Source organism: Chelonia mydas, chromosome 25 (assembly GCF_015237465.2).
Source record: "Chelonia mydas isolate rCheMyd1 chromosome 25, rCheMyd1.pri.v2, whole genome shotgun sequence".
NCBI lineage: Eukaryota > Metazoa > Chordata > Testudines > Cheloniidae > Chelonia > Chelonia mydas.
Window position 1 is genome coordinate 7,028,462 of NC_057858.1, and position 12,128 is coordinate 7,040,589.

Genomic DNA, 12,128 nt, shown 5'->3' on the forward strand with positions numbered 1-12,128 from the left:
CCTCCCCGCGTCCTCTATTAGTTCTCATCACTAATTAACCCCCACCAGGTCCAAACCCCATTATCTCCTCATCCTGCTCCAACCCCTGTTACCACCAGCTCCACCCCTTTACCCCCTCACTCTGCCCCCTTACCCTCTTACCCCCACCAGTCCCTGCCCCCTCACCCCCAGCTCCACCCCACTACCCTCTCACCCTGCCCCCTTACCCTCTCACCCCCACCAGTCCCTACCCCCTTACCCCCACCAGTCCCTGCCCCCTTACTCCTAGCCCCACCCCACTACCCTCTCACCCTGCCCCCTTACCTCTACCAGTCCCTGCCCCATAACCCCCAGCCCCACCCCCTCACCCTGCCTCCTTACCTCTACCAGTCCCTGCCCCATAACCCCCAGCCCCACCCCCTCACCCTGCCTCCTTACCCCCACCAGCTCAGACCCCCATTAGCCCGTTACCCTTTCTCCCACAGCAGCCCCACCTATTACCCCCTCATTCCCGCCAGCCCCCGCCCCCATTACTCCCTCCCTCACTAGCCCCCGGCTCCTGGGCACCGAGGCCGTCGCCCGCTGGGCGGGGCGAGGGGCAGCAGCAGACCGGCTCCCCGCGCCGGGCTGAGGGGAGGCGCGGGAAGGCTCATGCCCCAGACTGACGGCAGAGGTGACCCCGTCCCCTGCTGGCCCCTCCCACTCCTGAACGGTCTCTCCTCCCTCCAGTTGAAGCGCCAAAGCGCGCGCCAACTCCCGGCCCCACCCCTACCCTCACATGATTGGCCGCAGCCCGCCCCGCCCTCTACGTGAGCGACAGCCCTAGGGCCAACCAGCTGCCGCGGAACCCAGACCCCCTCCCTTCCTCGAGAAGAGGGCGAGGCCTGCATGTGACGTTAGATGAGAGGGTAGCAACAGTTGCCTCGAGACCCCGCGCGAGGCGCCATAGTGACCGTAGTCCTGGAGACTGTTACTTGCCAACGGTAGCAACACGCAGCCCCGGCAGCCGGAGCCCAGCGCAGCCCGGGGAGCCCGGCGGGGAGGGCAGGTGAGAGGGCAGGGATGGGATGGGGTCCCTGAGGGGAGGTGCCCCCACCCCCTTTGGGGTGCCACAAGACGGGCCAGGGGGCTGGAGTGAAACTGGTTTGGGGGGCAAAGGGCAGGAATGGCTTTCGGTTTGTGCGGGGTGGAGGGGCAGGAGTGACTCCGATTTGGGTGAGGGCGGAGGGGGCAGGAGTGGCTCTGGTTTGTGCTGCGGGGCTGGAGTGACTTCGGAGGCATGCGGGGGTGGGCGGGGGGGGCTGGAGGGACTGGACTGAGGTAGACTAGTGTGAATCTAATTCGCGGGAGGGGGCAGGAGTGACTCCAGGTCGGGGGATGGAGGGGGCAGGAGTTGCTGGATTGGTGTAGACGAGTGTGACTCTAGTTCGTGGGAGGGGGCTGGAGTGACTGGTTAGCAGGAGAGGGAGCTGAGGAGCCTATGGAGGGACAGGGGGGCTGGAGAGATTCTGGCTTATGTGGGTGGGGGCTGGACTGACTGATCTGGAGGACTGGGGCTGGAGTGAATCTTGTTTGTGTGGCAGTGTGAGGGGACCTGGAGTTTATCTGATTTTTAGAGGAGGTGGGACTGGAGTTAGACCGGTTTGTGCCGTGGCTTTCTCCCTGGCTTTTGGCTGCATGTTATTTATTATTAATGTAACTTATTTTCCTGCTGCCTCTTTGCAAACTTTTTCCTGTGGGCGTTGGGAGCTGCTGCTCAGAGATTTCTCTGCCCAGCCCCTGCCTGAGGTATTTTTGGTGGGGGAGGCTTGTTATCAGATGATGTACACACCACACTGGCCTTTTCTCTGTTTTGGAGAGAGCCTGCCACAACACCACTCTCCTCCCAACACTTTCTCCTGCCTTTTCCTTTTAGTGAAATGTTGCCTTTAACCAATTGCATAGAGAAGGTGAGTTAAGTGCTCTCACCCTTTCTCATAATACAAGATCAAGGGGACAGTCAGTGAAATGGAAAGGCAACAAATATGACATTGATTAAATGCTTTTTTTACCCAATGCATATGTAACCTGTGGAACTCACTACGGCAAGAGTTTAGCAATATTTTACAGAGGATTCGATAAGTAAGTAGATACTGAGAGCATCTGCTGTTTTCATTAGATAGGATGAGATTTTATAAAGTATCTCAACACTTGTGCTTCTGGGCATAAACAAACTTCCACTGATAGAGTTTAAGAAGAAACTTCCCCTGTGGGTAGATTATTCCTTAATTGTTCACTACGGAGTTTCTTGCACTTTCCTCTGAAGCATCCAGTTCTGGCCACTATGAAAGACAAGGATATTGGATAAAATGGAGCCACATTCCTCTGAAATATTTTTTCCCATTTTTTTTAAGGGTTTGGATTTTACATTTTTTCTAATTTATTTTCTTTCTTTATCTCATCTAATTTTAATCTCTTTCCTTTCTTTCCTATCACTCTTATTCTGTAACTTTTCCAGTAACCACCATCATGCAAAATGATTTAATAGGTTTCTTTTAAACTCTGTTGCCTTCTCTTTTAAAAAAAAAAAAATACAAATCAGCCTTGGGACTCAAGTGTGGCATTGAGTTGTGTTTCTTTACCCTCTGGTTATCTTGGAGGTGGAAGAATTGATACAAATGTTAGGGAGTTCAAAACCTCTAATGATAAATTATTTCTTCCTATTTTTGTGCCCTGAATTTCATGTTCTGATGTTTTGTTTTGAACAAAAGTATTCCCTGAAAGAACAATTAGTTGGTACATAGCACTGGCCAAAGTAACCCGTTCCTTCTTCTCCTTTTCACATTGTAAGTTTCTGGATGCATGGCATGAATGTAAATTAAAAAGAAGGAAAAATGGTAGCTGACTCAAGTAGCTTCTTTTTAAAGGAACTTGCATAAGCTTTGCTCCCTTTTTCCTCCTCCTCCTTTTCTCCTGGGTTTTTATATTAACTTCACATCTAGCAAAACTCGTTTGGTTTCCACCTGTCATTTATTTGATTCAATTCTCTGGAGCTAGCATGTCTTACTCTCTGTTTTTCCTGCAGTTAGAGTAATATGTGAAAATCTTAATAGGAACTTTGTGAAGCAGGTGCAGGCTATTCTTCACTTGATTGCTCCTGTTTATTTTGAATAACACATGTTGTGATACACCAAATATCAGTGTAAGAGAAGATCCACCTCAAATGTGTCTATTTAAGACTGAGTTCCTGTAGACTGACTACATCATTCCATTCTTTAACTTAGATACTAAACATTCTACCTTTTTAATCTTTTTTTTAAAAGATGCAAAATCTTGTTTGTTTATAGTACTTGAGGTAGAACTGAGTGAATACCTTGGAACAAATGATATAATTTATTTTTCTGCATTTGGAATATCCACAAGCAGATTATTGACTTCTTCAATTACATTATTCAAGATGAACATGTTTTTGTTCAGTTTGTTTGAAAATTTATGAACTCTGATTGGACTAAGAATAGTTTCCTGTGAATATACAATAATTGCTACTCAAAATAACTTGATTAGTGGTGATTGGTTAGAAGGAAAGATAATCTTGTGCTTACAGCTTTGGATTTGGACTCCAAAGACCTTGCTCTAGTTCCTTAGGGTCAGGTTTTCAGTATCCACAACTGGAACCAGACTTTTAAAAGTACCTAGCACTCAGTAGCTCCCCCTGTGATACTTATGGCTACATTTTGAAAACCTGGCGCTGAGGTCTTTTTGAAAATCTTGATATTGCCAGCACTGTTCAAAAGTTATGAGAGTAATTTAAAAAGAAACCAACATTTCTTGTTTAAAATGTGCCTTCTGTTTTTAGAGCCTCTAGACTTCATGTTTTCAAGCTCTACTCTGAAACCATGAGGGCTAGAAATGGACTCTTTTTAAAGGAAAGGTAAGAGTCTCATGTAATCACCTGACTTCAGGAATTGGGGCTTTAAGAAAAACAACAAATACAGTGAGAGTTGGCAACACTGACATATTTCTCTGTGCCTTGGTTCCCAGTCTGTAAAATGGGAGTGATACTGGTGCTGAGAGGATGAATGTTCCTGAGATCTTCCAGTACTACAGAGGACTGAGGGAGGGGCATAGAAGATTGCATGGTATTGTTTCTGTTCTCTGAAAGTCTACACAAGCCCTTCTGGGTTGGCTATTTATATACACAAATTTGAAATTCACTTTCTGTATAATCTTGGATATGTGGCTTGGAAACTTGTTTTCTGTGAAGTTTTGTGCCAGTTCCGTGTATCTCTTAAATCTCTGCTTTATCACAATAATATAGGACCAGACATGGGGAAGTTCTGAGCACCCACAACTTCCAATGAAATCAAAGGATGTTGTGGGTATTTGGTATCTCTCAGGATCAGACCCTTAAATTGCAAATTTATAACATCAGTGCTAAAGGGAAATAAATCACAGTTGCTTATATTTAACCCAGACTGTTTCTTTTTATCCTCCACTCATATGATTTCTAAGCCAAACTTGTTCAGGACTGATATGAGACTGTCTCATCTCAATAGTTAACAACTGTTCCTTTTCTTGCTGGTTCAAAATTAATAATTATATAGAAAAACAAATTACTTTGGTAGTTTTTAAATAGCTTGATATTTGTAAAACTCCAGAAGACTGACACATCTTAGCTTTAATAGAGATCTGGTTTCTTTTTTTAAATACAGACTGAAAACATAGATGACCTAATTTATATTTTGCGCAGTTCTCCAGATTTAGTACTGAAAATGTTCTCTCAATCCAAAAGTATCTTATGGAGCACAAAGACATATAATGATAAGCTATTGAATCAGCAATGCCTTCATCTTAATGCTACACTCTTCAGCAAAAGTTTCTGCTGAAGACTGCTGAGATATATTTAAACCAGTTTCCCCCTCTCTGCTTTTCTAGAAACAAATGCCAGCACAGTTAAAGTCTGGACACATGCCAGTTGGAGCAAAGTGCTGTCCTGAGTAGCATGATAGGACTTGAAGTGGGGTGCTGAGCAGACAATCTAATTTCCTTGAGCATTGGTAACTGCAATCCTGTGATTTGAGATTATATTTCTGATATGTGAAACATATGGATTTTTCTTTTGTTTTGTCTGTGCTTTGAGACTAGGTATTTTGTCTTATTTGCACTGGCAATTCTTTATTCCTGTGTTCAAACACTCACAAATCCACCTTATTGTCTCAGATTGTACTGGCTTTCTTCAGTTAAACTGTCCCAGTGTCTGTGTAGCATGTGAACTAATTATGATGTGAATCCGTTAATGGGCAACATAATATATCTTTTCAGGCTGAACCATGTACACGTTAATACGTTTGGTAACTGGGAATCCTAATGTACAGGGAACCCACTTACAGAGAATTTGTGTTCATAATGAACAATGCAAGACATGAATTATTTCAGTGCACTGCACTGTGTGAATCATATTTCCAGCTACAGGGAATCCTCAGCTTTGAATGAAGTTGTTCTATGAAAAACTGCTGTACTTTTGTCTCAACTAGCTATTAAAGAGCAAACAGAAAATACCAAAATTCTGTAGACACCATTCAACTGTTTGTTTGTTTGTTTTTTTAAGTGTGTTGAGTTGCATTTAGACATATGATTTCATCTCTTCGATTAGTGAAGGAATTCTGTTACTTCCCCTTGTTTAAAGAATGTTCATATTTACTTATGACAGGGAGGTAGTCCTTTTTTTTTCTGTATGAAGTTGAAGAGCAAGGGACACTTTTGAGGTGTGGTGATGAGAATAGAGGGAAACATTTCAGGAGATTTCTGTGCAATGTAAAAGTGGTAGGACTTCTGCCAACCATGACCTTAAAATTTTTTTTGATTTGTGTTCTGTTGATTTGGTGCTAGGTAGGGTTTGAAGATCTGTACCAATGCCAAATAATGGCATTTGTAAAGTAATTTACATATCATAATGGGACTAGATTCTTTTGTTGTTTTTTAGAAGAAAAAGTTTATTCTCCTGAGCATATCGTTATCTAACGTATATGCAGGAAGACTTCCCAGCATAGTTGACTTCCTACTACACTTGTGTTAATCTCTGCTAGAAATTTAGCCTTCTTAATAACTGGGCATTGCAGTTACACTTTCAAAGGGACCAGTATCGCAAAACACTATGGTGAAGATGAGTGTGTGGAAGACATGTGCAAGAAGTGTAATGAATCATCTGTGGATACATACCCTATGTTGACAAAGCCTTGGCTGGGATGATTTGATTGGGGATTGGTCCTGCTTTGAGCAGGGGGTTGGACTAGATGACCTCCTGAGGTCCCTTCCAACCCTGATATTCTATGATTCTATGATATTTACAAAGTAACAGCAGACAAAGAAAACTGATGTTCGCACATTCATCTTGTTCTCTTTGGGCCATTTGTTCGAATAATTATTTAAACGAGGAATAGCTTTTGGTACTGGGGATAGACTGTATAGATGTGATAGTACGTGTGTCCTCACTGTCATCATGTACTATCAGTCATGATGAAGATGGACAGACTCTGCCAGATTCATCCCTGGTGTAACTCAGTGATGTTCTTGGAGTTACCCCAAGGGTGAATTGGGCTCACTTTTATTAACAAATACATGGGAGCTAACTTCCAAAATCTTGCCCTATGTGTGGGGAAATGCATATAGATGGATCCTAGTCCAAAATTGAATGTAGTCATGATCTTTGTGTCAGAGCTGGTATGTTATCCATTCAACTTCAAAGAGTACAACTGATGAGACTGGTTTTTATTACCATCACAGCTACTTGCGTGTTACAACTAAATCTTCTGATGGGCTTATTAGGTGGTCTTCTGATATTTAAAAAAAAAAACATGGGAAGCTCTGATTTTTTTTAAGGGATGGCTGGTTCCTTTGAAAGGAATGTGTTTATTTTAGTATCTTTTGAAAATGGCTTATTATGCTGAAAGGGGCTTTTTAGAGGCTATGATCATATTTTAGTGAATTTAGGCTGGAGCAACTGCACGCCTCTTAGCCACCCACCTGTATCCAGAATATCCAGAATGGCTAGTAAATCTAGAATCTTCAACCCTAAAGTGAGGATTAGTTACAGGAAAAGACATGGTCAAGATACAATATTGACCTTATGAAATGTTAAGTCTGCATACTGGAAACAACCTCCAGTGTAGTAAAGCATGTATATACCTACTGAATATATATGAATATGCTCTCTGTTGCTTCTGCCTTCATGGAAACGTTATTTTTCATTGTCTGTCTGATTCTTTGTCTGTATTTGTGTGGTTTATTTTGACACCCATTTAGTGTGAATCATGTAGCTTTGACTGCATCTGGCTCTAAACACAGATGGCTTCCCATTCCAGAACTAGATTTTAAAGTGTACCCAGCTCGTATGTAAGTCACAGGTTGGAATTAAGATGGGTCCTGCATTAATGTACAAATTGCTGATGGAACTTACTTCTGCAGAGGTACTGGAGTTGCTAAAAGAAAGTGTCCTGGGTGACTTCATTATCTGTGTGTCTGACAATTCTTAATTATTTGTATTATGGTAATGCCTACAGGTCTCATTAAAGGATCAGGTGCCCCATTGTGCATGGCACTGCACAGAGACATAACTAAGGCCATGTCTTCTACGCTATGGGCACTATGGGGCTGTCGCAACCCTGTAGCGTAGACACAGACTACAGCAATGGAAGGAGTTTTTCCATCCATGTAGGAACACCACCTCCTTGAGCAATGGTAGCTAGGTTGGCAGAAGCATTCTTCCATCAACGTAGCTGCATTTACACCGGGGGTTAGGTCTGCAATTTTTACAGCACTGAGCACTGTACCTACATTGACCTAAGTTTTAAGAGTAGATCAGGCTTAAGAAAGTTCCTGCCTCGGAGACCTGACAGTCTAGGAGTGTGACAAGATACAGCAGATAGAAAAGGACAGAGGGTAAGGTGAGGTAATAGTATGCTTAACATGTTCATTTTACCAAGTAGTAGCCTCAGCTCACCACCTGCCTAGGCATTGTCAGACAGCTCTTCAGAGTTAGCTTAAGATCCTATGGCCACCATGACAACCATGGGACTGTCCCAGATAGTTTCTGGCTCAACATTCAGCTGGCCAAACAGTGGAATTTGGGTTTTGGGATGAAATTAGAGGTAACAGGGTAACTAATCTGTGGAACTTGCTGCTGGATGATATTGTTGAGGCCAAGACTTTTAGTAGGATTCAAAAAAGGATTGGCCATTGATATGGTTAAGAAGATCCACATTTATGTTAGATGGGGTGCAAAGAGAGATATAAACCTTCCTGCTTCAGAGCATCAGCCAATTGTTGACTGATGGGGGGCGAGGGTTGGGAAAACAAGGATTCCCCTATGGCAAATTATTCCAAAATGTTGAACTTTGGATGGGGAGGAGGTTGTTGTTTGGTACTTTTTCTCTGGAGCACTTTGTACTGGCCAGTGTCAGAGGCAGGTACCAAATTAGATGTGTAACTGGTCTGACCCAGTATAGCAATTCTTAGAGGTCATAGACTATCTCTTCAGTTCTGGGACTAGAGTAAAGGTCTTCTTTTGATAGCCATCCTTGGTGACTAATGGGAGTGTGCTAGGTTTCAGAAGTCTCTGAAGCAGAGCATTACCTTATCCACAGGCCACTCAGCCAGTGGATGGTGGGGGCATTTTATAATGAACTGTTATCCTAAACTATTGATGCAGTGGCTGTTGAAATCAGGGAAGTAGCCATTTAAATTTGCTGGTCACAGTGGTATTTTGATTGTCTCCTCCTGTTTCATCAGTGGCAGACAATGATATAGCATTGGTGGCAGAAGTCTTTCTCACTGTGACCAATGGTATCACAAAAAGGTTTTGAAAAGATTATTTCATGGCTTTGAAGAAGAGTAACTTCACCTTCACCATAGCATAGCATTTGTTGGGCAGAACTGTACTGGGTGGTTAATCTAGCTAACTTGCGTCTGGTGATGGCGTATCTCTCACTGAGGAATTTTCATGTTATTTTGCAGGTAAGGTTTCATAGAGTCTGCTTTAGCTATCTACCACTAACTTAGTAGAGCCCTGGGTGGCTGGCATAAAAGCTGAAGCTTTCTGCTTGGGTTTCAGCAGTGCCTCTCACTGAGGTTCTGGAGATGATGGAGGATGTGTGGGCTGAGAGTTAAATCCCTGTTTCTCTTGGCAGGGGTAAGCTAACATGGAGGTTCCAGAGCTTTACTGGAGTTGATTTTCCGTTCTTACTCAAGGTGGGGAAAGATGTAGCATCTGCTAATGGAACAACTTTAGGTCTTTGGTCAGTTAATTGCTTGAGGACAGCAACCGCTCCAGTTATCATCTTGTCTCAAATATACCTTATCTGGTTGCATCTGACGAAGTGGGTATTCACCCACGAAAGCGTATGCTCCAATACGTCTGTTAGTCTATAAGGTGCCACAGGACTCTTTGCTTGTTGAAAAGCTGAGTGTGAAGAAAGTCTAGATTCCTTGGATTTCCTTGGCCCTATTTAATGAGAACTTCATCCTGAGTATGGTACAGAGACGAAGCCTGTTTTCTTTCTTATTATTAATTTGTATACTTTAGCACCTAACACCACTAGTGGTGTTAGGTGCTAAAGTTGTGCTTGGCTCTGTACATACACAGAATCTCCTCCTGGTGATAAATAAAGATGAGATATTTGTGCTGACTCTTTTAGATCTGTCAGATGCCTCTGATACCATTGACCATGAAATATGGATGATGAGTTTGTAGAACCAGCAAGAGAAAATGGAATTGCTTGAGAGCTTTCTCTTCTTTGTGGGAGATCTCAGAGTCGTATTTGGGCAACTTTTCTGCCTCTTCTGCTGAGTGTGTATGGGATTTAAGAAGGTTAGCAAGAAAGTGTGGGCTGCAGTATTTTCAGTATGCAGATGACACTCAACTCTATATTCTCCGATCTGTCATTTGGTGTAGAGAGACTTACCTGCTATCTAGATTAAAAGCTAGCTGACTGAGGCTAAACCCAGATAATGCTGGGTAATGCTGATAAGGTGAAGAAAGCACCAGAAGAAAGGGGAAAGATAATATCGGTCCCTCTGACTGCAGGAGTTTCTTTTGTTATTCTCCAGAGGGTCTTCGTTATGGACAGTCTGGGCCACAACTCACTGAGAGAAGCAGGAAGAAAGATTTAGCAAAATGTGGCAGGTGGGCAAATCATCCTTTTATTTATTTTATTTTATTTTATTTTTTCCCTGCAGTGGCACTCACAAGGAAACTGAAGCAGGCAGCCAGATTTCATTTTTCTCTTAGGCCAGATGTAACGGTCAGTGTAACTATCCAGATTCAGGAGACTTTCAGGCATGCAGTAAATTAATAAATTTCATTTATCTAGATTATGTTTTTGCTTGGCTAGAAAATAGAATTCTACACTAGCCTCTGATAAGGTGAAGATCACGAAAAATGCAAAGCAAGGAAATTCTGAGATAAGACAGCACTCCTTATCTCAGCTACATTGTTCTTGGGCATTGCAGTTCTAAAGGTTCTGTGTGAGACTGCCCTTCTCTTTCCAACTCCTTCCTCCTGAGTTGTTTTGTGATGTACTGACAATAAATTAACAGAACTTGAAATCCTCTCTGTGCCTAAAGACTCTGTGTATGCGCGCACGCATGCACACACACACATTGATTCTACTCATCTCTTCTTCAGTCTCTGCATTTAAACATATTTCCTATTTTGTTTCAAATCAAAATCCACCCAACACCTGAAATGTGGATCTTATCAAATATGCATGACCTTCAGGATGAACAACCATGGGGGGAGGTATTTCTTTAACAAGTGCAGATAATAAGAGGCAATAATGGCTTTTGGTCACCAAGTTAATTCTACAGAGCTACCTTCTGCCTGACAAATATTTATTCTTTTTAATATGATAGACACATTGCATTGTTCTCAAGGTTTGCACCAATGAGGGAAATGAAATGTGCTTGCTTTCACCCAGGTCTTGAAACCTTTACAGAAGTAGCAGCCTGCCTGCTGACTATATGGTTTCCACAAAGGGTAGGAATAAATGGTCAGTTTTCACAATGGAGAGAGGTGAACAGCAGGGTCCCCCAGGGATCAGCACTGGGACCTGTGCTGTTGAACATATTCATTAATGATCTGGAAAAGGGGATGAATAATGAGGTAACAAAGTTTGCAGATGACATGAAATTATTCAAGACAGTTAAGTCAAAAGCTGACTGCGAGGAGTTACAGAGGGCTCCCACAAAACTGGTGACTGCACAACAAAATGGCAGATGAAATTTAATATTGATAAGTGCAAAGTAATGCAGATTGGAAATAACTGTGTGTGTGTGACACACACACACACACACACACACAGTGATAGGTTCTAAAATAGCTGTTAGCACCCAAGAAAGAGAACTTGGAGTCACTATGGATAGTTCACTGAAAAGTTCTGTTCAACGGTCAAAAAATGTCTAACAGTATGTTAGGATCTATTAAGAAAGGGATAGAAAATAAGACAGAAAATATCATAATGCCATTATATAAGTCCAGGGTGCATCCACACTTTGAATACTGTGTCCAGTTCTGGTTGCCCCAACTCAAAAAGGACATAGTGGAAATGAAAAAGATTCAGAGAAGGGCACCAAAGATGATCAGGGGTATGGAATGGCTTCCATATGAAGAAAGACTAAAAAGATTAGGGCTATTCAGCTTAGAAAAGAGATGACTAAGTAGGGGTATGATAGAGTCTATAAAATCAAGAATGGTGTGGGAAAAAATGAATAGAGAGGGGTCACGCAATTAAATTAATAGGCAGCAGGTTTAATACAAACGAGGAAGTACTTTTTCATATGACGCACAACTAACCTGTGGAACTCATTGCCATGGGATGTTGTGATGGCCAAAAGTATAACTGTGTTCAGAAAAGAACTGGTTATGTTCATGGAGGTTATGTCCATCAATGTGTAACCAAGATGATCACGGTTGCAACTCCATGCTCGGGCAACCTTAAGCCTCTGACTCAGAAGTCGTGAGTGGACAACAGGGGTGGATTACTCCATAATTGCCCTGTTCTGTACACTGACCCTGAAGCTCTGGTATGGGCCACTGCCAGAGACAGGGCAAGATGGAACGTGGTCTGGCCAACTGTGGCAGCTCTTGTGTTCTTATGTATTTAAAGTGGAGGCTT

At 42.7% G+C, this 12,128-nt stretch overlaps 1 protein-coding gene across 9 annotated transcripts in view; it reads left to right on the forward strand.

Annotated features, from left to right (window-relative positions):
- Window positions 1–723: 723 nt before the first annotated feature.
- RFX2 (regulatory factor X2) overlaps window positions 724–12,128 on the forward strand; it is a 98,794-nt gene continuing 87,389 nt past the window's right edge. For 3 of the 9 annotated variants that reach the window (XM_037885571.2, XM_043536129.1, XM_037885575.2), the window contains exon 1: window positions 827–1,027. The gene's annotated coding sequence lies outside the window, so the exon portion shown is untranslated. Of the gene's footprint in view, window positions 1,028–3,522; window positions 3,890–12,128 lie in introns of those variants that run through there. The other 6 variants (XM_043536128.1, XM_043536126.1, XM_043536130.1 and 3 more) reach the window with 6 other exon arrangements.